The sequence below is a fragment of the Leuciscus leuciscus genome, assembly GCF_965113295.1.
Source record: "Leuciscus leuciscus genome assembly, chromosome: 19".
In the NCBI taxonomy this organism is placed as follows: Eukaryota; Metazoa; Chordata; class Actinopteri; order Cypriniformes; family Leuciscidae; genus Leuciscus; species Leuciscus leuciscus.
In genome coordinates this window covers 11,181,643-11,206,985 of record NC_138743.1, presented here as the reverse complement: position 1 = coordinate 11,206,985, position 25,343 = coordinate 11,181,643, and the positions used below count along the sequence as shown (strand labels likewise).

Here is a 25,343-nt window from a genome sequence, read left to right as displayed (position 1 = left end):
ACTGACAATTTGATGCTTCAAAAAGTTCATAAAGAGATCGTAAAACTAATCCATATGAATCGAACGGTTTAGTCCAAATTTTCTGAAGAGACTCGATCGCTTTATATGATAAACAGATTTAATTTAGGCTTTTATTCACAGATGAACATTGATCAGCGAACATAAACAGAAGCTCAACCGAACCTGCTTGATGCGTGACAAAAAACCTCTTGCAGAAGCTCAAAGTGCAGTGTAAAACACAAGAATGAACCTCATTGGTTCTTGCAAAAGCTCAAACATGCTGCGTAACACGAGAATGAACCTCATTAGTTCTTGCGAAAGCTCAAACGTGCAGCGTAACACGAGAATGAACCGCAGTAGTTATTGCGAAATCTCGAAATGTGCTGCGTAACACACAAGAATGAACCTCATTGGTTCTCGCACATCAAGCAAACATGCTTGACCTTCCATTTACCACAACTGATTTGTGAGTTGATGAACTCAATCTGTTCATCATATAAAGCGATCGAGTCTCTTCAGAAAATTTTGGACTAAACCGCTCAATTCATATGGCTTAATTTTACGATCTCTTTATGAACTTTTTGAAGTGTCAGTGGTAGTTGTGTAGCCGTCTATGGAGGGACAGAAAGCTCTCAGCTTTCATCAAAAAGATCTTAATTTGTGTTCAGAATTCTCATTTTGGGTGAACTATCCATTTAAGGTAATAAAGACAAAGAAATAAGAACAGCAAAATAACTACAATCAGTTTGAACTTGAAATAATATTTTTATTTTAAAACATATACACATTCACTCTTAATCGTATGCTATGTGCCAAAAACAGCCCTGTTAATGCTTTTGTCTCTTCACATTCTGTTATGAATCACATAAATTATATATTTTCATTTAAAAAACTGTGAAATTTGACAAAAACGCAGAGTAGTGTTGCATCACTGTATACTGTTGGTCATTTAACATTTCTATAAAACAGTTGTTGAATATTAAATATTTAGCTACTTACATCTTACCTCGCATTCTTGCACCGTTAAAACTGAAGCATCATGCTATAATTCATATTCGGCTTCTATGAACAGTAAATCCCGCCTTCTTTAAATTGAGGCAGACCAGCCTAAAAATGTAACTTTTGAAACTTTGTCAAACAGAGCGATGCATGATGGATTTAAGGGGGACAATTTGGCCATATGTCTATGGTGTCTCGTTACAGCCCTAATTTAGAATACAAATATATGAAATGTCTAATGTTTTTTTCTAGCTAGAGACAAATATCAAGTTAATTTGTGAGGCACATTAGAAAAACCCAATCCCATGATGCTGTTGTTTCCAACATCTCTTTCCAACTTGTCTGGAGGGACTGTTTTGGTGGAAAAAGAAATTCTGTGACAGAGACGTCAGGTGAGTAATAAGTCGTGGGTTCTGTCCGCACTTTGCTAGTTTTGATTCATAACGTCTGTAACTCCCTATCTTAACGGTGTGAGATATAGTAAGAGTTTCCTTAGCCAGAACCTAAATCCAACCTCAACAGTTATAAAACAAGGCTGTATCCCAGTACAGTGGTTATGAAATAACAGCAAAGATGGGAAACGAGGAGATTATACATCAAGACTAAAAGTAGCCCTCTCTTTACATACTCAATAATATCAGAGAAATGTTAACACAATAAGTAAATGAATTTACTGGCCATTAAAACCTAATCACAACCAAATCAACTGATAGACCCAAAATAACCGGCCTTTTGAGTATTAGTAAAGGTGACTTACTAAGGTGTATTTCCAAGGCAGTGATACATAGATCTGTACTACCTGTAATCACCTTTCATGTACAGGGAGAACAAAGAGCTTTAATATGTGTCTCCGCTCGCATGCCGTAATTAAACTTTGGCTTCTATTAATCCCTGCAGTAAATTGGAGCAAGGGAAAGATTTAGCAGGCTATTCATCACCAGACTACGTGAAGATGGCAGTTTTAATAAAAACATTCCAAGCAGTCTATTGGGTAGTCCAAAGAGTCCAGAGTTTAATTATTTAGCAAGGAAGAACAACAAATTATAAGATGCCATGTCATGACAAAATGTCTCATTAGGAAACAAAATGAACACTCCTGAGTATATAAAATGTTGGCAATCCTGCATGGATCAGTCAAAAGCTAGAGGAGGGCAAGATAGGGATTATTAATTTAACACAGATCCAGATTCATAGTTGTCCTCCATCACAAATGCCTAAAGATCAGAACCACATGTGTACTGTACATCCAGAATTGTTATTTTCTGTCTCTCACCTCGTAAAACTTCATTAACGTAATTAAATCCATTGACGGATAACAGATGTTCAATTGTGGCCAACCAATGTGTGTGTTTTTTTCAATGGCTATTGAAAAAATAGGGTGGCTCATTTCTAATACTGTACGATTACAATAAAAAGGGGTTTATTTAGTGATTCCAGCTCCGATTTCTCTTAACGATTCTGTCTCCTTGATACCATTAACAATTATTTTAGTACTTTTAAGCTATAAATAATTGAAAAAAAGAAACATGTTTCCATTGCCAAATGTTGAGATAATTCAAAATAAAAATAGCTTAAAATGACTTTTCTTTAGAGGTAGCATAAATGCAATAATTGGCCTTAAATATATTCCATTCGATTCAGATTTATTTGTATAGCGCTTTTAACAGTATATATTGTTTCAAAGCAGCTTTATAGAAAATGAAATCATTTCCATTTGATGTTGTTGTTGGTTATCAGATTCTATTTATCTCACACAAACCTAGGAATTTTGTTTGACGCAGAATTAAGTAACAGCTTCTTGATTCCCATGTGTGCTGTTGTTAGTCTCCTGACAAACATCTTAGGTGCCCTCGTTGCTGCATCTTCCGCTGAAGAGAGAACCGCTAATTAATCGCAAGCACCCTTCCTGATTGCAGAGAGGCTGAGTGTCATCCGCCACTCATTTATGTCAATAGAAGCACACTGTCCAGCCTTTGCTCTGCTTAATAAGCACTTCAGTGTATTGCTATCAAGTGTGAAGGACAGCTGCTGAGGAACAGCGTGGGACTGCTAATGACAGAATGTTGGATTATTGACCTGGGAAGTTGAGCCAACAGGCCAGTGTCGGAGATGCTCCATTCCCAGCAGGGCACTTATCGTGCGGGCAGGGGGGTGGCCTACCCCCTCATCACCAGCCAAATCCTCCATATGCAAGAGTGTTTGATGACAGATGACATACATTAGGGATTACCTGCCTTTTACCACACAATGGGGGAAAATACTCCACGTTTACTTATAAGTAGGTCACCTTCAAAAAGAGGAGATAGATGAGATTGCTGTTGCACCAGTGAACAAAAATTGAGAATATATGATAGAGATAGGAAGTAAATCTTATATGACTGACAAAATGAGCAAAACAATGACTAGATACTAAAAACAGTCAAAAAGGCAAACAATTACCCCTGAATGCAGGATTAAGTCTCTGTCCATAGCATTGGTCCTTTTTAGTTTTTGTTTTAGTCATAGTTTTTGTCTCTAAATCTAGTCAAAGTAAATTATTATAATATGACAAAAATATTGACTAGATTTAAAGACAATGTTTAAATCTAGTCCATATTTTTATCATATTATAAATCATAAAAAAAAAAAAAAACGAATAAAAACAACAAAAACACATTACAAAATTACAAAAAAAAACTTGTGGTGTAAAATAAAATTAAACTGAAAAATGGAAATATAAAAATAAAGCTAAATTCAAATACTTTAACAAATACTATAATAATATATAAATAATATTAAAATAACACTACATCAAATTGAAAAAAATAGAAAAATAATGCTTTAGTTTACAAAAAAATGAATTAAACAAAATATGAAACATTAATGCATTGTTAATATCTAGTATTTTTTATATTTTTGTAAACAATAGGATTTAATTAAATTGTGTAATTAAAATGTGCAGTTTTTATGTCTTCGTTATCATTAACCAAAAAAAAAACTTTTTAATGAACGACATTGATCTATGCTGAAATCTTTCCTCATTACTCCGTTGCACTGATTGCAACACCACCACCCCCTCGCTACACCCTCATCCCGTCGCAGCGAGAGTGGGGCGAGAGCAGCTCTTTTCGGCATGCGGGTGGCACGTGGGTGTGCTGAAAGTGAGGCGGGGAGGGAGGAAAGCGCTACTTTTTGCTCGGTGCTCAACGCAGCTGCCACCTCACCAACTCAACGAACAGCCTCTGCCAACCAATCCTACCGAGCTCAGCTCACCACCTGCTCAACAAGCACCACAGGAAAAGAGAGAGTGAAAACAGAGCTCTCCTTGAATAACCCCCAATCAGGGTTTCCTATTTTCTCCAGCTTTCTGACAAACCACTGCCAAAAAGTCATTATAATGAGCAATAATAACAGTCGATTCATGTATTAGCCAGTAATATGATATACATAAACGTATTCCTCCATCCAGGAATATGAGATCAACAACAACAACAAAAATTGAGACAAAGGGTAAAAACTAAAGAAGCCAGGGGTCTTAAAGTACATAAAGGTAGAGTACATAAAGTAATATTGTGTTCATGACGTGAGAAATACAATTTTCCTTGACCTTTTGACATATAAGAGGTATTTTTACCATTACAATATCCTGCATATTTACAACAACATCCTCATTATATTATATGGATAATGTTTTCAATACATTTTCGCATGTGCAATTATTCCAGACAGAGGGTCAGAATGAGGGTTGAAAAATATTTTTTCCAGATACGTATTTGTTTTGATGCGCAAAAACAAACTTTATTAACATTATAAGTGAACCTCAATGGACATATTCAAATAAAATAAAAAATCCATGTCATGACCTGTTTAAAACAATGTGTGAAGAAATAAAACAATTATCTTATAGTCTCTGATTTCATTGCCATCTGGTGCTATCATCCATCTAGTGATCTGCATACTGGGTATTAGTAATGATGTTAGTAATCTAATGATGGATTTTCATGCAAATTAGCGACGCATTCTCCTGGTCATCTGCAGATGCTGGGTTAATAGATTAAGCATGATTAAAATAGACGATTCTAAGTCAAAGAGGTGTCATATAAGTGCTTCTTTGTCCGCCTTTGACTCCACACACATCCGGGGAGAGATAGCAGTGCACAGGGGAGTCTGCGAGATAGAGCGATATGCATCACTAGAACCCAGAGTTCAACTCGTGAAACCGCCGCAAATGTAATGGGTCTCTTACTGTGATGCAATACCACGCCAGAAACAGCATCGCCATCTGACCTTATCGAGACAGCTGAGCGCCCGCACACGCACTTGCATGTGGCAACCGAGTGGGCATGAAAACCACAGGCCCGGCTTCATCTCCAGCACGCATCCCTCCACCTCTGCAGAAGCTCACGCATGCACCTTGTCAAACAGGAAGCGTGCTCCGTTGCAGCTGTGCAGCTTTTGGACGGTGTGCGATTTGCATTGACAAAGAGAAGGAAACGAAAGGAGGGCGTATTTCAGCTCTCTGCCAGCACGCCGAATATAGTGTGCGGCGCGATGTGTGGGAGAGCAAGGCAGGACAGTTCCTGCTCACTCTCTCGCTGCTTTCCATGTGCTTTGCCTACGGACACACGCCGCTCGCCTTGTCTCTGCCCGGCTACAGGAAACAGCAGCGTGCACGCTTGTTGTCCAATCCTGGGCTATTCAAATTCAAATGCTCTGTTATCTGGAAGTGGCATGAGGAAGAATAGAACAACTGAGGGGCTGTGCGGTGCTGAATTTCTACTGTACAGCCTGGCAGTAAAACCAGGCCCAAAATACAGTTATTTAAAGAGATAGTCCACCCAAAAAAAGAAAATTCTGTCATCATTCACGCACACTCATGTCATCCTGTATAATTTTCTTTCTTTACTGCAACACAAAAGGCATTTTAATAAATTATAAATATTCTTTCAATATAGTAAAAGTGAATGGGGTCCAAAATTAGAATAATCATAAAAGTGGTCCATACGACTAATGCGCTACATAACAAGTAAAGCAATACAATTTGAAAATTGTTATTAACTGAAAAACCTTCAAATCTGCCCAAGATTATGCGAGACAGAGTTTATGAGAGAAAAATCACTGAACAAACGATTCATTAACAAACGATTCATTTGGATCAAATATTTTTCAATTAATTGGTTTATCCAGTTCACAAAATCAGACTTTCTCAAATTTAACTCACTGGGTCTCTATTTTAACGATCTGAAACGCAAGTATCAAACGCGAAACGCAAGTAACTTTGTGGGCCGGAACACGCCTCCTCTTTTCGCTGAACCGCCCCCGGGAGCGCAAATTCATTCCCTAATTTGCCGACGTGCGTCTGTCGAGGGAAAAGTCCGCTGTGCGTCGGGTGCAAAATAGGAATGATACATGCGTCGGTGTACAAAGTCAATTGCGCTGGGTGCAAGATAGGGCCCACTATCTCAATAATCCATTTGTAGCAGACCCACTGGATTGGAAGAAAAATCTGTGAATAACAACTTAAATTTCAGTCTCATAGACTCTAGACTCTCGAATATAGTACACACAAGTTGTATGGACTACATTTATAATATTTTCTGATAGTTATGGTGCTTTTTTGAAGCCTGAAAGCTCCTCATTCCTTTCAGTTGAACAGAGAGTGACCAAGACATTAGTCAAAAAAATCTCCTTTTGCATTCCATGGAAAACAGATAGCCAAAGAGGTTTGGAACGACATGGGGGTGAAAAATGATGACAGAATTTTTGGCTAACAACTCCGTTAACCTATTTTCCGACCCACAGACACTGTATCTAATTTAACATTGTCTGTTAGAGAAAGGTGTGCTCCATGCGTGGTTACTCGTAAACGGTTTAGGTGAATGAGACTGAATGTGTGTGCTCGTTGATGCCTACGTACAAGTTTCCGTGTGTCTTTGAATAACTGTATGTGTGTGTGGGTGGGTGGGTGCTCTATTTCTGATCAGATGAAACACCTGCACATACTATTGTTCTGCTTGGGAAAGATGAGACTGGTTTTGGTCCCTGTGCGGCATGTGCTTCATTCTTTACATGTGTATGTGTGCGTGGAACCTTTCGCCGAAACACTGTTGTCTTTTTTTACTGTTACCTAATTAGTCAGCAAAGAGCTCATGTAATCTAGTGACACGTCTTGCAGCATAATAAATTCTTAATGTACTGAATCAATACAGACAGATCAATCAGAGCAAGGGTTGAGGGTCAAGAGTCTCCCCACCATGCTGAAATCCACTCGAAGGAAGATGTACTGTATCTCCATTCATCCTCACACACACTGCTTCCTGCTTTTTATTCTTCTTTCTCTGTCTGTTCCTCTCTCTTCTAAGCTCCACTAATACAGCTTCTCTATCCATCTGATTCCATCAAGGACAAAGCAGAGTTCTGGTAGGTTCCCATAGTAACAAAGTATGTGTTGCTGCTTTAGGGGGCTTTTGTGCATTGTCTTCATCAGGGTTCACACAAAAGCGGCGGGCTGACCAATAGCTCTCGTTTTCCTCAACCTCGAGCCGTCGGCGTGACCTGGAACCCCTGCTGTTGTTCATATCATAAACAGTCAGCTCAGTGTTGTGTATCAAGGAGGTTTGTGTTCTTCTGATGAGCAAGATCCTGCATTAGCATATTACATGCAACTGCTGACAGGGAAATATTCGTATAATCATCATGCTTAGTGTTTTTGCCGTGCTGTGTGTTTTACTAAGTCAATCGCTCATAGACCACCTCCTCCACTTAAGGGCTAATGGACGACTAAATGTATCAAGCAAGGATTTAAGTAATATCAGATAGCATAAAGGAACTGTAAACAGGCAGTGCATCTGGGTAAATTATGCTGTACTACCAACAAACTACGTCTGATTGATGGAGTTTATTTCATAGTACATACGTCTCCCAGCATATTTTTAAAAGAAAATTCAAGGTTTAATCCTACCTGGGCTCAAATCGACAGCCTTTGTGCCATCATGTTTTGTGTACCACAAAAATGTATGTCCATGATAAAATGTATTATCTTAAAAAAGCAAGAATATGAGTTCTTGTGAGGCATAAGTAGGGCTTACCCAAAACAAAACCGAAATCGCAATAATCTGAAATTGAGTTAAATAAATTGTTTCGGGCTGCACAATAAATAATTTTAGCATCGATATTGCGATGTGCGCATCTGCGATTGTCGCATCGCAGGATGTGCGATGTCAAGTGAATCGTAGTTGATCTGTGATCCGTACGGACCAGGCACCGCGGTTTAAAACGTACGTGATTCTCATTCTTCACTTTTATCATTTGCACGTGTTTTAGGTTCTGTCAGTTTAAACATTCAAGTGATTTTAAGCCATTCGAGCGCAAGAAGACGCGAAAGAGAACTCATTTCGAGCTTGCACGCCATTTTCTGTGCACACACACTTAGCCCCGCAGATAGCATGCAAACACAGAATTCCGTTCTCACCCACTGTTTGAGCTAGAACAGACACATACAAGCACAATAATGTTAAAATACCAGCCTCGGCAAGCATACTAGGAAACACGACTGTGGCTCACGTGAACGTAAACAATTGAAAAAGAAAATGTATACGTATCATTGTATTGGATTTGAGGATTAGCTTTTAAAGTGACAGCAGCCTAATATAACCCGCTGCTGAGCGTGTCATTTTTGTAGCTTTAACAAAGATTAATTATATTTTATTCATACAGTGCAGACTGCAGTGTTATTTGCATTTGATTATTCAAATTATGTAACTGAATACTGTTAGACTTGACTTGAAAAACATAATGCACTGTATTTTTGTTCTATTGTATTTATCTAACGCTTGTAATTTGTTTATTTTCAGATTCACTCGCCTACAAAAGTCACCTCAATCATTCTATAATTATTAATTCTTTCCAAATAGAGCTATTCAAGTCATCTGTTCTCGTAACGAAATTTACGTATATCACAGAAAATCTAAATATCGCAATGTCAGTTTTTTCCAGTTTCGTACAGCCCTGAAATGTGTGCACCCCAAATTGTGCAGCCCAACATGGAAGTAAACAGGGAATATTCCTTAAAATACAGAAAAATCGCATGTCAAGAAACTTGGAAGAGGGGCTTGCAAATGTTTCTGCACCGATTTGAAGTCAGTCACTCTCGGAGTCACTCTCCATGCACAATTTCATTCAGTTGTTTATTGCTTTCTCCCTATTTGGGACATAATGTACACCTGACGACCATTCAGAGAGATTTTAAACAGCTTGCGCTCTGAGTTGGCAGCAATCAGAGGCTTAACATTAAAGAGCTGTAAGACAGGAAGCATGTCTCTCTCCAGAGGACTGTGGTCACTGCATTGGCAGCTTTGACCTTTTTGCCTGTAAGATGCTTGACCTGACAGCCCCTTAATAGGGTGAAAAGTGTCATGGACTGTAGGGACAAACATCTACTTATACACACACAGGTCAGGAAATGCCCTGACCATGACCATTTTATGAACGATAATCCATAACAAAAATCCTCCATCGCCACATTGAGCTGAAAAGGTGAGCAGGTGAGAAGCATTGTGCTCAGTCAGTGCTGACTTATTGCTGTTATAACTGGACTGTTGCTGAGCTTAGTGAATGACATCATGCTCATGCTGGTCAGAAGTCCAACTGGTATTCATGGTTCATGGGTGGCAGTAATGTCACAAAAATGTGATATAAAAAAATTTAGACATTTTCAAAATGCATTATTTACTACACCAAAAATCATTTTAGTAACACTCACTAAAAATTGCCAAAGACAACATGCTGATGACAATAATGGGCTGAATAATGGGTAAAATGTCATCATAAAACACCAGAGACAATATTAGTTATATCATTAAATGTGCAGTGTGCTGGAAATGTGAAATAAAAAGACTACATATAAATATTGTCAATAAAAACATCTTTCTATTGAGATGTCCTAGGGCTTCACACAAAACAAACATACATGTGACCAGTGTAGTTTGATTCACAACCAGTGACTCTTATGAGTCGGTACTTTTTAGTGAATCAGAAAAATACAGCATGACCAATGTAGCCTGAATGCCGAAAAAAAATTAATCACTTGAGTTCAAAAAGTTACTGACTTGAATCTATCTGAAACACCCCATATAATTTACAGCATTAGCAAAGATTGAGTTTCTTTCATTTGTGAGCAAAATTTACTTTATCACTGAAATATACAAAAATAAAATTAGAATCTGAATGAAAAATAAAAAATCTGAATCAAATAAAAAGTTCTGGCATGAAACTCTACATGGTGCAGGGTAATAGGTCCTTTTACTCACCTGTTCATAATCACATTGTTATCTATAGGGTGCAGCTGATTGGTTCCTGCCATATCAGTACCCAATGAGCTGCAAGCTCAACCTTCAAATACTTGGTTAGCATTTACCTTAGCAGTGCAGTGCGCTTTCAGAAACCCTCCGCCTTCCCCAGCTCCACCTGTATAGATCTGCTACGGGTAATTCATGTACGCTATATTGTACAGCAGCAGCATGTCTTACTTGCTCACAGCAGTGTGTCGTGTATGTATTGGCAGTAGCAAGTCCTGTACTTGCTCTGCCGCAGCAGCAGCAGCAGCAATAACGGCAATAAAAGCAGCAGTAGCAGCGCAGCAGATCTATTGCGCCAAGAACAAACATACAACATTGTCATACCCTCAGGAGCTCAGGAGATCTGTATCAATATCTAATCATACTCAGCATACCAATGTTCAAGTTAACATATTATCTGGCATGATGATTCACTTCAACAGGTTACATTATGGAGCATAAAAAGTATTTTCCATACTCAAAAGCACCAATACCAAAGTTCCACTCATCACCTTTATCATTTTGACCCAAATATAACCCGACCCCACACTCAAAGAGGATTGGCAGAATGACCTTTTTTGACCTCTTAATGCCCACCACGCTCACGCTCCCTGAGGTAAACAAGGGTAAGAGCATTTGCCACTCAGAAGAGCCTTACTGTCGCACAGCTGTCTTTCTTCCAAGGGCCGCATGTTTTTCCAATTAGCACAGCGAATGATAACCAGAGGGCCCTTTGCCGTCAACTCAAATCAGCAAAAAGCATCACAACACTTCTAGCGAATTGGAGTCAAGAACAATCAAATGGCATTTAACCCACAGTGATACACATCAGCATGACAAAACCTCTCAGCCTATCGATCAAACTATTTAAAATTGTTGCTCAACATAACCTGAACTTTACAGACTAAACACAAACAGAAAAGTCCAGCCTTTTTCACCGCCTCGAGCAAACTGTGGTTACATCACTGGATTGCTTCAGGCATGGATCAACATTCGCCACCCACAATACTCCGGTTCAGACAGACACAACAGTTCACACACTACCTATGTCCCACAGCTAACCACCAAGCTTGACATCGACAAACACACACTATAACAGAAATTACTTCACCACACCCTGAATCAACCAACACACGTTCAATTTACCTTTATACACACTGTATAATTGTACAATTTGCTCAGTGTAACTGGTGCCTCAATTTTGTTGATCCACTGGCAGGCTTGTGTGTTGCCTGATGGTTATCAACATTTTATACATCTATTTTTATGGTGCAATCTATGTACAGTCACAAACAGCTCTTTGTATACTGAGCATATGGTCGAGGGAGACTGAAAGAAAGAAAAACAGAAGAGGTCTGGTCTACACAAAGAGTGGTACACAACAGGACAAATACAGTCTATTAGGCCTACCTCAAAAACCTCCGCTAAAACAATGCATGCACTGAAGATGACTAAATTCTAGAATAGATTTGAAAGTGCATTCTACTTTTACTATTTTCATTTCCTCTTTCAGATTCTAGTCCCACTAATTCGTTCTCTGTTATCTTGAACTCATCCCTGAACAAAGTTTAATACAAGTTCATCAAAAGTGACTGAAAATAATGAGAGCCGAGAAATACTTCCTAAATCAGTCTGTTGCGATGATATTCATCATTCTTATAATGAATAATTAGCCCAACTCAATTACCTGCACATTAATTATGCAGTCCTATTAACAAAGCTCGGAAACTGCAGTTTAAAAAAGTGTGGTAGGTTTCAAGTAATACACCCTTACACAAGCGTTTCAGGGGATGCTTTACCAAATACACAGAAACCGATGACGTCACCACTTTATGAACTTCTGATTGATACAGCTATAAGCATAGCATAAACACCTGTGCTAATTTATGCAAATCGACATGTTTGTTGGCACAGTGTATCTTAAACATAACATATCTCAAACATACTGTACCCAGTGTTTGGTTTTCTTCTCCTGACGGTCCCGGGAATCTAATCCAGGTACACACCCTCCTCACACACCCTGTTCAGAAAAAGATAAAGTCATTAGTGCATGCAACACTGTTTTTTATTAAAGTACACACACACACATACCGACAAAAAATATGTGCAGCAATATTCATTATGCCATGTCATCTAGTGCATAAGTTATCTATAATTAGGGAAGATATTTTGTATTTTAACACTACACATTATCAGCAAAGGTATGACAGTGGGTTAAAAACTTGTTCCCGTAAGCCACTAAACTTGTGCGAATGTGTCCAGCATGGGTCAGATCCCCTGCCAATGCCCGCTAGCCAGCTGTCACTTCAGCCAGACTCCATTTAGGAGTTAAAAACAAGCAGCAAAGCAGCACAAAAACACGATCCACAACACAACCAGCTTTTCTTTACTTTTATTCTCATTTTTTTCCACCGCTCCTATCTACCTATCTACTATCTCCCCCTGCCCAGGTCAGTTGCTCACCTGACATGGCATCCTTCAGATCCTCAGGGGCTCCAAACCTCCTTCCTCTCTGCTGTGGCAATCGTGCAAGCCCGTACAATCACCATTCGCTCACGTTCTGTGCGAGAAGCTATTTCCCTACCGCTGTCTGCAGCCTTCTCGCTCTCCCTCTCTCTCTCTCCCTCTCTCTCTCTCCCTCCTCCTCTTTCGCACACTCTTTGGTTGCTCCCACTCTTGCTACCTTCACTTGCTCAGAGAAAGGAGCAAAAGAGTGAAAAAAATGATCATGTTTCTTCGGCGTAAGCAGCTACACTCTGATTGGCCGGATGGTCCGGAGGAGGCGTCAACCACGACGGAAGGCACACGGGCAATGGCTGCAGGCATTAAAATAGGTCTCGCCTTGCCCTGGTGCTGCAGAAAACGAAAGAAAAGAAGGGCAGGAGAGAGAGCGCGAGCAAGAGACTACCTCTTTTTCAAAGCAGGAAGGAGGGGAGGCCGTGAGTATTTCCTGTTGTGCAGCTGAAGCGAGCGAGGTCGTCACGTGAAGCATTCTCACTCTGGCGGGGTGTCAACACAGACGCCGGCTCATCTTGACACTCTCAAGACGACCTCGGGATTACAACACACATATGCAGATTCTTCCCAGCATCCTTACCAGATTCAATTTAACACTGCAATGTGAGTTAGAGGGCTAGATCTAGTGTTTTAATACTGCCATGAAATAGTGAGTATTGGCTGTATATGCAGTACAAACTGTTATTAGAAGATTAAAACCACATTAAAAGAAGCGCATCCACACATCACTCATCTCTGATTGCCCTCGATAAGGAATCGGCCCCAAGTACGGGGCCACCCCAGATAGCTATCTTACTTCTTAACCTTGTATTTTCAACAAGAAATGCAATTATGTAACCTAAGGCAACAGGTGGAAAAGCACAGCCCAGATGCAGGCATCCATTCTGTCACACTGTGTAAGCGGTGATACGCCTCAACTGTTTCCTTCCATACCAGCACCATGAGAACAAATCCTTCCCCTCATCATGCAAACAGAAAACAACAGTGGCTCACTGCACAATTCAGCATTTAACCACAACTGGTGCATGCCAGTTTTCTTGTAGCTCAAACCATCCCAAGGTCATGGGTTCACTTCAAGCGATTAAATGTATAGGCCTACCTTAAATTAGGGGTGTAACAATACATTCATGTCACAATTTGGTTCGATACATGATACTGATCTCAAACAAAGCCAAAATAGAGTTAAAATTGTATATATATATATATATATATATATATATATTTTTTTTTTTTTTTTTTTTTTTTATCACTTCTAAGAAATATGATAACAGTTAACAAAAAAGTACTGGTGATTAAAACTCTAAATTTGGTATTTTATCAGGAATATACTTGAATAGGTTTGGTCTTTTTCTTTCTCCCCCAAGCACAGGACAGTGCTGACTCCAGAATTGAAATATTTATGATTCTGCTTAGCTAACAATACAGAATTATAGACAAATATGCTTACACTCTGTCCCAAATATTGTATTCTACTAAATAATGTTTTTTATTTTTTATTTATTAATATATTTTAACACGGAAGCTCAAATGCGGGTTTACCGTATTTGATGCTAAATTAAGTCTGTCTAAACTTTCATTTTGGATACGTTGCGTTTTTGTATTGTGATATATTAAGATACCAATTCATTGAATGCAAAAGCTGCTTTGGTTAAATTAGTCTGCTAAATTGTAAATACTATTTAAGTGTGCAGTTTGTTCCTTCAAAATGGCACGAGCTCTACAAGACATGAAACCAGTGCCCTCTGTAACAATTGACACTGCTGTGGTTTGAGTCAGTATAAAAGAGTGTCCTTTGCCTTCCTAAAATTGTTCTGAGGGTTCTCTGCATTTAATGCATTTAATGGCACAGAGGAACAGGCTGTCACAAAGAGAGTTTATAAAAATTTGGCACTTTAGACTTTGAAGCCTATGAATATGCTTCTCTGATTCCAGGAACCCATTTGTTTATGTTGGGATTACAGGATGAAAACAATTTCTAGAGGTGAATCATAAATGTGTGTGTGTGTGTGTGTGTGTGTGTGTGTGTGTGGGTGTGTGTGTGTGTGTGTGTGTGTGTATGTGTGTGTGTGTGTGTGTAAAGTGAGAACATAAAGGTGGGTCAGGTTACCTTTAAAAAGTGATTTTCCAACAGAAACAATTACAAACAAATTGCCAGAAAGCCTAGATGTGTCAAAGCTCAACATGGAATCAATGTGATTGATTCTGTTGTGGAAAAAATGTGTAAGGACATTTGTCAAACCTCCAACTCTGTCTGTTGCTTCTTGATGGATAGAACCCAGGTGATGGAAAACAAAATGATGTTTATGTATCATATGTCAGTGTCAGGAAGAGATTCTGTGGGTGTGTTTATGCATTTAGCCTGGACATATATATCAAGCCATAGCAAAGGGCACCGGCTCATCTGTTTGGCATAGTCAAATAAACTAATTTGCCTGATGGGCTGTAAATACTTAGCTACACCCTTGACCCTGCTCTACTTCTGCACTTACTATGATGCTGTCTCGCTGTTACATAACCTTACTGCCTATGCCTACCGGATATACAATATATAATGTCTTAGATTAATTACAAAAGAGAAAAAAAAATACAAATTCAGCCTAACAATGAAATAAAATGCAAAACATTTATTTTTGACAAACAGACTGAAGTGATTGATGAGATGTACACGGGTCACGTGCCTAGAATTATAGGCTGTGTGTGCGTGCGTGCGTGCGTGCGTGCCTGTGAGCTTGCATGTGTGTGTGTGGAGTATGCATAAAAGTATGCATTACATATTATATATATATATATATATATATATATATATATATATATATGCAACGATTAATTGTGATTCAAAATAAAAGTTTGTGTTTACATAATATGTGTGTGTAGCTACTGTGTATAATTATTTTGTAGATATAAATACACATACATGCATGTATATATTTAAGAAATATTTGCATGTATATACTGTATATATATTTATATATAATTTATATTATATATAAATATTTTAAATATAAATAAAAAAAAATTCTTGAATATATACAAGCATGTGTATTTATCTACAAAATAATTGTACACAGTAACTACACACATATATTATGTAAACACAAACTTGTATTTTGAATGCAATTAATCGTTGCCCAGCACACATAAATGAGTAAGGATATACCGTAAATACATATGTGTGTGTGTGTGTGTGTGTGTGTGTGTGTGTGTGTGTGTGTGTGTGTGTGTGTGTGTGTGCATACGTGTGTATGTATGTATGTACGAGTGTATAATATATATATATATATATATATATATATATATATATGTGTGTGTGTGTGTGTGTGTGTGTGTGTGTGTGTGTGTGTGTGTGTGTGTGTGTGTGTGTGTGTGTGTGTGCATACGTGTGTATGTATGTATGTATGTATGAGTGTATAATATATATATATATATATATATATATATATATATGTGTGTGTGTGTGTGTGTGTGTGTGTGTGTGTGTGTGTGTGTGTGTGTGTGTGTGTGTTGTGTACTTACTATATGTATGTTTGTGTACTTACTATATGTTGTGTACTTTAGCATCACTTTAATTATTTCACTTCTCTAATTACATGTAAATTAAAGACATTGTATGTAATGTATGTTTGAATTGCCACATTAAACAACAATAATAATAATAGGCTAATTGTTCTATCATATCACAACAAGGCTCTTTATAGCAGGTGCAACCTGACTTCAGCAACAATCGCACATCGAGAGCCTCCCTAAAGGGGCCCTTCACTGACTGCGAGCGCGTCATGGAACATTCCCGGAACGAGCCAAAGTCCCACCCACCTTCTCTTCTGCTCATACACATACACGCGCACTGGCGGTGTGTACATGAAAATACAGATCACAACATTACCCATGCTGAAAAAACCAACGCTCTACAACACAAACAGCACAGTCTGACCCTTCAACATTAATGACAGTTGCTCTAAGGATAGAGATTTATTTCGCTTTTCGCACCAGCCGAGCAAATTCCTTAGAATATTACGCAATATTCCCTCTATAGAAATATCTGACTGCAAACCAAGCAAACTGGGTATTCCCCACACGTCCCAATAACCGGAGGAGACCCATCCGCAAGGCATTTGGCTTAATCACGCTTTCAAAAGAATTGTCACTCCCTGACATAGGCTGTACTAAGAACAAGGTGTACTAGTACTTACCGGTAAAACGTTTTCAAATCCGCCCACAACATTCCAGAAGAGTGTCAAACGGTTCATGCAAACGCCACTGTCGCTTCCAGGCTGACACAAAATATCAGTTAAATTCGAATTGTGACACAACTACAATGCTGCAGACGCCAGGTGTTGGAGTTCAGTGTGGTGCGTCTTTGCTTCAGGAAGAGATGAAAGTGAGTTAGTCCGCTTCGGCGACCGGCTCGGGGGGGACGGGGTTATTCCTAGCGTCGCTTCCCAGAATAGAAACGGGAGAGAGGGAGAAGTAGAGAGAGAAGCTGCGCGCGCGTGTGTCAATGTGATTGTGACGTCATCGGATCCCCCCAGCGCGCGTCCCCGTGGAGCTGCAGGGGGAGGGAGGGGGGAGTGGGGTTGACCGAGACTACCCGCCCGGCCTCTTCCTTGTCTTGATTGGAGAGGGGAACTCCCTTGGTGAAATTTCTCCAGAACGAGCTCCTCTGACTCCAAACCGCGACACGACAGATGTCTTGTGCTCCTGCAGTTTGATGCATCAGGGCACGGCGAGAACGCGCAGTGACATTAGGTCTACTTGAATTGCACAAGATTTCATTTTGAAATGCCCTTTCAGAATGTTAGAGGAGTAGCTATTAAATAACAGATTTAGATTTATTTGTCTACCAAGACATATCATCCATGAACTATTGCACAAGACGTGCCTTATTTCAACATCAAATTTCTCAGTGACCTGTTTTTACATGCCTCCATGCATGGCACATGTTTAAGGGAAAAAACTGTAAGCGGTGAATGATGAGACACCTAGTTGTCAGCTCTGCATCATTGACTGTTTACATACAGAATATTCGGATAATAATGAGAATTTGGTCATATTTTGATTTTATAGCCTACTGTAGCCTATGTGTCATCTGATTGCCATACTTTAAATCAATATCAAAATCTGATTAGGGCCTATATATCCCTGTATTAATTGTTCATTTTAGATCATGAAAACACCTTAATGTCCAAACAAAGTGGTAGAAAGACATTTGAGAAACATTAAAAGAAACGTCATGGCCATCACACATTTCTGTGTTAATGTTAAGGAAGAGTGTTAGTAAATGCATTAGTGTTATGTAAATGCATTAACCTGATTGCCATAATTTATAGGTCAAAATTTCACTTTCTCGAAATCTGAGTAGCTGGCATATCCCTTTATTAATTATTAATTTTGGGTCAAGGAAACACCTTAAAGGGACTTTACTCACCCTCAAGTCGTTCCAAACCTGTATGTATTTCTTTCTTCTGCTGAACACAAAAGAAGATATTTTGAAAACTGCCGGTAACCAAACAGTTGATGGGCCCCATTGACTTCCATATTTTTCCTAGTATGCTAGAAGTCAGTGGGGCCCATCAACTGTCTGGTTACCAACATTCTTCAAAATAACTTATTTTGTGTTCAACAGAAGAAAGAAATTCATACAGGTTTGGAACAACTTGAGGGTGAGTAAATGATGACAGAATTTTCATATTTGGCTGAACAACCCCTTTAATGTTCAAACAACGGTAATTCTAGGTAGTAAGAGACATTTTAGAGAAAGGCGGTGCTTCAACATTTTGTCAACATTAAAAGAAACGTCATGGCCATCACAAATTTCGGTGTTATTGTTAAAGACACAATTGAGAATTAATACATTAATTGCTGTCCTTATATTACTTGAATGCAGCACAACTTACAGTCTTTTTCTGAGTAAAGTTTTAACCAGAATTGGGAAATTATATACACATAAACATGGTCATTGTTCACGTGTGTGTAGGTCTTGTTTGGCCTTAAATAAACAGGGATTATTAAAGTAAACTCTGATGATTTTTTTGTTATTCAAGGTCCTGTGACCATTTTGTGTGTGAAATCAGCTTTTGCCTATATTGTGGGGACCAAATGTCACCATAAGGACCATAAAAATCTGAATTGTGGGAAGCCAAAATGCTTGTTTGAGGCTTGAGTTTAGGGCTAGGATATAGAAAATATAATTAGCTCCTTATAAAGTCACTAGAAATAAAGGGAAACTCCTGTTTGTGACATTAAACACGTATTGTCTTGTCAGAAGCGGTGCATCTGTTCTGTATTTTGTTAAATTGATTACTGGCTAGGTTAGAGTGGCTTGGCTTATGTTTCCTTTAAGAAGCTTGTGATCGCATCAGCTGTGACCTGGAGTTCCCATCGCATTGGCAAAAGGGATCTCCTCTGTAATCCTCAGCAAGGGCATCCCCAAAGAAGCACTGGCATCTGAGTCACTCAAGCATAATTGACAGCGCACAGACAGAAATCAGAGTTGCCGGACAAGCTTAGACATCACAGCCAACGGCGCATTCCCACAGGAAATAAAGTGTAAATGGAAATGTCTGCGCTTGACACAAAGGGCATGTTTCATCAACATTTATCAAGTCATCTTGTTGCACTGGTTGGCGTTTGCTTCTCATGAGCGCCTGTGCAGGTGTCTGCATGTATTCTGTGTGCAGAGTCATTTGCTCAAGGACACCAAGGGTGTTCCCAGCAGCACAGAGCTGTTCTCAGTTAATTATCGGTGGACCGGATAAAAACACGGCTCCGTGCTATTATAAGCGTATGAATGTCGTGAATCACAATGCACTCTTGTTTCCCAGAAGTGATCACCACTCCTAGAAGCAAAACATATATTCTATGACTGAATATATTTATCCTTCTCTGCATCCTCAAATACAGAAGTCGTAGTTTTTGTTTACAAGCAAGGAAATGAATGGAGGGCATTGCACGTATATCTGTATGTGCTGTTGTGCCACAGATCTTTGTTTGTGAATGTGTGCACGTACATACTGTGTGTGTGTGTGTGTGTGTGTGTGTGTGTGTGTGTGTGTGTGTGTGTGTGTGTGTGTGTGTGTGTGTGTGTGTGTGTGTGTGTGTGTGTGTGTGTGTGTGTGTGTGTGTGTGTGTGTGTTTAATCAGAAATAAATGCTGGTGTAAGCATGAGCATGACTGAGTCATTCTGAAATATTCACATATTACTTTGTCTCTTTCATCTTACAGATTTGCATGAAGAGCGGGTTTCAAGGTTTAAGACTTCAGAAAGTTGTTTTATAGTGAAGATCAATGTGAACAGTTGGGCAATAAAAATTAAAATAGTCAGACTATATATACAATAGTCTACTATTGTAGACTATATACAACATAGATATATGTTGGGGTCAGTATATTATATTCTGCAAGGGTCCATTAAATTGATCAAAAGTGACAGTAAAAGCATTTTTTATCTTACAAAAGATTTCTATTTCAGATAAATGCTGTTCTTTTTAACTTTCAATTCATATGAAAATGTATTATGGTTTCCACAACAACATTAAAAGGGATCTATTATGCAAAATGAGTGATCTGTAAAGCCCCTTGGTTGTACACAGTCCTCCATGTTTATCTCCTTGCTAGAGCATTTAACAGCAACATTCAAGTAAGAAATGTATTCTTGTTATTCTAGTTATTCAGTCAAGAGCATTGAGAGATTTTCTGTTTTTCTTTTGTTGTTTAACTCATATTATCAGCATATTATGTTTTCACTTTAATACACAGATCTAATATACACATGCACTTTCTTTCCCTGCTATTTACATTCACAACTGACTGTGTTGATGTGAACTTCGAGTGTTTTTGAAATAACCTTGTGTGTATTAGTTTAAGCGCAATAAAACATGAAAGAGAACTTAGTTTAACATCCGTTTCACACCACAAGCTTGAGCTTATGAATAATCATATTATCACAGCAGCTGCATACTCGCTAGATTATTCACTGGTAGCATTTGTTCAGCGTCACAGCAGCAACTCTAATGCAAGATATACAGTAGGTGAGCTTTTTTATATACATTTGTTTTTAGAAGTTGGTAATTTATAAACTTAATAGTCTTGAAAGTTTTTTAACATGGGGAGGTGTACAACACTCGCATGTAAATGGTAAACAACAACAATGCTGCACACAAATGAGGTCAGATTTGTGTTTACGTGCGTACACGTTTACAAGACAAGTTTGATTTGGGTAGTGCCTATTATATCTGTCTGTGTATTAACTAAAAGAAGGTTTATATATCATATTTTCTGGTTTACTTTAGTTTTTTTTTCACCAAAACTAAAAACAAGTAAATCTTCTATAAATATTTTTGATTCTTCATTTTCTTTTCTGACGTAGCCTACTACAGTTCTTGTTCAAACACACTATGCTTATTCTGTGCATTTTGAGCACTTTTTGTGTGAAATCATGTTTAGTTTGTCCCTCAAAAGTGTGCTTTCACTTTAATCGAGTGTGAGCAGCGCATCAAAAATAGACTCTGCACCGAAACCCCCGCTTCACAGCAACTCACCCGGTGTATTAATGCTTGATGCTCCAGAGTTGCTCCTGCTCCCAGTGTAAATGCATATGTCGGTAATGCACTTATTGGTTAACATACACACCAAAAATGTACACGCCGTTCACTTGACAACAGCCTGCGCCGTCTGACAGCCAGCTTTCTGTGCGCATGCTTCGGTTGTGTTCGCTCAGAAAACCATATATCAGAAGTTTAAACTGATATGGCTTTAAAACGCATGCAAATAATAACTTTCATTATGACGAAGAACTGCAATGTCACGTGAGCGTAACTGCAATATGATAATAAAAAAAGAAAGATGTGTTTTTAGTTTTTGATAGAGTATGCTGTGAAGGCTCCGCCCTCTTCTGGAAAGCAGGGTTGCTCATTTGCATTTAAAGATACATGCACGAATACAGCATGTTTTTGCTTCAACTTGATGGCCATTTACAACATGGTGTGATACATTATCTGTGGGGTATTTTGAGTGGAAACTTTACAGACACATTCTGGGGTCACCTGAGACTTAAAAAAAACAAAACATAATAGGTCCCCTTTAAGCAACTGTTTTCAACATTGATGATAATAATAAGAAAAGCTATTTAAGCACCAAATCAGCATGTTAAAATGAAGGATCATGTGATACTGAAGACTGGAGAAATGGCTGCTGTAAATTCAGCTTTGCTATCAGAGGATTAAATTACATTTTAAAATATTAAATTGTAATAATATGTTCATTCGTAATAATATTTCATGTAATGTATTTTTGATCAAATAAATGCAGATTTGGTGAGCATAAGAGACTGTGTTTTGTCTTATACTAGAACTATTCCTTTCTGAAATAAAGCAGATCTGAAATATTTAACATAAAAATAGTTCATCTAAAGCCACATTCTTTGTAATCAAGATTTCAAAACAACCAGACGGTGAACTTCCTCATGCTTTCTTAAAGACACAGTCCCACTTCAATAATCTGAGAGATGTCACGTACACATTCTCGCCTATATATGACACAGAGGAACATAGCCCAAGGCTGTATCTGTTTCTCTAGTATAAATGGTGTAATATTGCTTCGACACCAGAGCTTACACACAGAGATCTGCCTCTCCATTTTCCACTCCTCCTAGTTTTACCCCCGGTAATCTGCAACTATTGTGCGGCTTTCACATCCCTGCGATGAACCACATACTCAGTAACACGTCATTCTCAGGAATCCCAGAGCACTGTGAGGAAATTACATAAGAATATGTTACACTTGACAAAGGTCAGGTTGTCTCTGTGATAAGGCAGGGCACTAATGTGTGAATCCTTGCCAAATAACTCCTTTCATCTCTTGCACCAAAGCAGTAAAACCACCATATCAATTTGACAAAGGCCTGGCGAGCAGACACACCTAAAGTCTCCAAAGTCCATTCCATTTCAAATACTCCTTGGGTCTGCTGACTATTAAAGAGAATGCCGTCGTTTCTTCAATTGAAGAGGTCACCTGGATTTATAATGAATCACATACTTCTTAAAATAATATCTGTTGAAATAACACCATTGGGACCATTAAATTAATATATAAAAAAAAAAAAATCAGATAGTAAGATTTTATCTGTTTGAAATTTTGAAAAATAGTAGTTTGGAAATAAGTTTTCAAGGTCATTTTCAATGGCAGTCATACGTTCCTCCTAGTTTGAGGAGCTGCCTCAAGACCTCTGGTGGTTGAAAATGATATTGCATTATCATCTGATCAAATTTGGGCTGATTACCTTAATTGCATTTTATTTCATTATAATGTTTATATTTTACTATAATTATTAATAACTAAATAATAACATAAAGACCTGGCTGTCACATAAAGCACTACAGTTCAAAACTTGGGGTCAGTAAGATGTTTTTGTTTATTTGAAAGAATAAAATTTTAGTCAGCAAGGATGCATCAAATTTATTAAAGGTAACAGTAAAGACATTTATAAGGTTACAATATAATCAAATAAATAAATGCTTTTGAACTTTGTATTGATCAAACGATCAAACAAAAGCAGGTTTCGACAAATACATTTAAGCAGCACATCATTCAACATTGATAATAATAAGAAATGTTTCTTGTGCACTAAATCAGCATATTAAAATGATTTCTGAAGGATCACATGACACTAAAGACTGAAATAGAGGTTGCTGAAAATTCAGCTTTGCCATCACAGTAATAAATTACATTTAAAATATATTAAAACAGATAAAAGTTATTTTAAATTATAATATTTCACCATGTTACTTTTTTAATCAAATAATTGCAACCTTGTTGAGAGTTAAAAAATGTCTTTCAAAAATATTTTTAAAAAGAATACAATTTTACTAATTTCCTATAATAATATAATATAGTATAATATAATATAATATAGTATAATATAATATAATATAATATAATATAATATAATATAATATAATATAATATAATATAATATAATATAATATAATGTGTGTCACCTCGTGATATTATGCCACATGCCTTAGCATTCTGTTTGACCCCTAATTGTGTAGCTGTAGATTGGTGCCTATTAATTCCTTTCTTTTTCAGGGTCAATATGACTTTCAGTGTGTGCTACCTCATCCCAGAATCTCATTTCCAGGACCCTGGAAACCACACAGGGGCCCCTGCAAAAAGGCGGTTAACATGTTTCCATGAGATAAAAGCACAGTGATTGCAGACTCCTCTCTCCCGTGAGACCGAAGCTTTGCGTTTGATGTTGACAACTGACAGAAAGCGGTAATACATTGATGCCTGGCAGTGCAAATGTTTTCCACGGTGGACTTGGCACACATGGATCCTGTCCTCATGTTTTCCCACAGATCAGGAAGGACAGCCATTGCCTCATTTTTTACTTTTAGTTGTCTGTCAAATGCAGTGATATTCATTGAATACAGACAATGAAAAGGAATGTTATCTTAATAAAGTCTTTTAATGAAAGACAACAGTCGTAGTGAAGTGTGACTGCTGATATTATTCAAAAGGTCTACATGATGATGAAGAAAAATAACACTCTTGGCTGAACACCAAATTAATTAAATGAAAATAGTGTGCATGCATCTGATATAAAAAAAGACAATAATATAACCACACAGGAGTTCATAAGATCATAAATATCTCTCTCCACAGACAACCCAACATCATCATCCTCATCTTCTTCCGCTTTTCAGGTCCGGGTCGCGGGGGCAGCAGTCTTTAAGCCCAATTTATACTTCTGCGTCGAACTCACGCCGTAGCTGCGTCGTAGGCTGTGTGTAGCACGCGTACCCTTCGGCGTACCCTGACGTGCACCTCTCCAAAAATGTAACAACGCGTCAATTCTACGCGGACGTAAGCGCTGTGATTGGTCTGCTAGAACCCCTCCCTCTTCCCCCTTCTTTTGCATGTGTAATTGCGTGTCAATGCAGACAATGACGCAGAAGTATAGATGAAAACCAACCCGTAGCCAACAGTGTAGAGGCTCTGACGTATTTCCGACACAGAAGTATAAATCAGCCTTTAAGGCTGCCTAAAACTGCCTAAAAATCAGCCTAAAACACCGCCGCCGGCGAGAGCGTCAAAGTGGCTGGAAGTCATTCATTTTCAATGTGAGCTAGCGGCAAGCCACCCTTTTCCGACTGAGAACCATGGCCTCGAACTTGGAGGTGCTGATTCTCATCTTCACACTCGGTTGCAAACCGTCCCAGTGCACGCTGAAGTTCCTGGTCTTATGATGCCAACACGTCAACATCATCCGCGAAAAGCAGAGACGAAATCGTGTGGTCCCCAAACCGGACACCCTCCGGCCCCTGGCTTCGCCTATAGATATTCTGTCCATAAAAATTATGAATAGAACCGGTGACAAAGGGCAGCACTGCTGGAGTCCAACATGCACTGGGAACAAGTCTGACTTACTGCTGGCAATGCAAACCAAGCTCCTGCTCCGGTCGTACAGGGACCGGACAGCCCTTAACAGACCCCATACTCCGAGAGCACCCTCCA

The 25,343-nt window shown here is 38.5% G+C and overlaps 1 protein-coding gene across 2 annotated transcripts in view; it reads right to left on the bottom strand.

Annotated features, from left to right (window-relative positions):
• Window positions 1–17,541, bottom strand: part of hivep2a (HIVEP zinc finger 2a) — a 72,502-nt gene extending 54,961 nt beyond the window's left edge. The window contains exons 1-2 of one of the 2 annotated variants that reach the window (XM_082148136.1): window positions 17,018–17,541; window positions 12,265–12,333 (exon numbers count right to left, since the gene is read on the bottom strand). The gene's annotated coding sequence lies outside the window, so the exon portion shown is untranslated. Of the gene's footprint in view, window positions 1–12,264; window positions 12,334–12,776; window positions 13,901–17,017 lie in introns of those variants that run through there. The other variant, XM_082148135.1, reaches the window with a different exon arrangement.
• Between the last annotated feature and the right edge of the window lie 7,802 nt (window positions 17,542–25,343).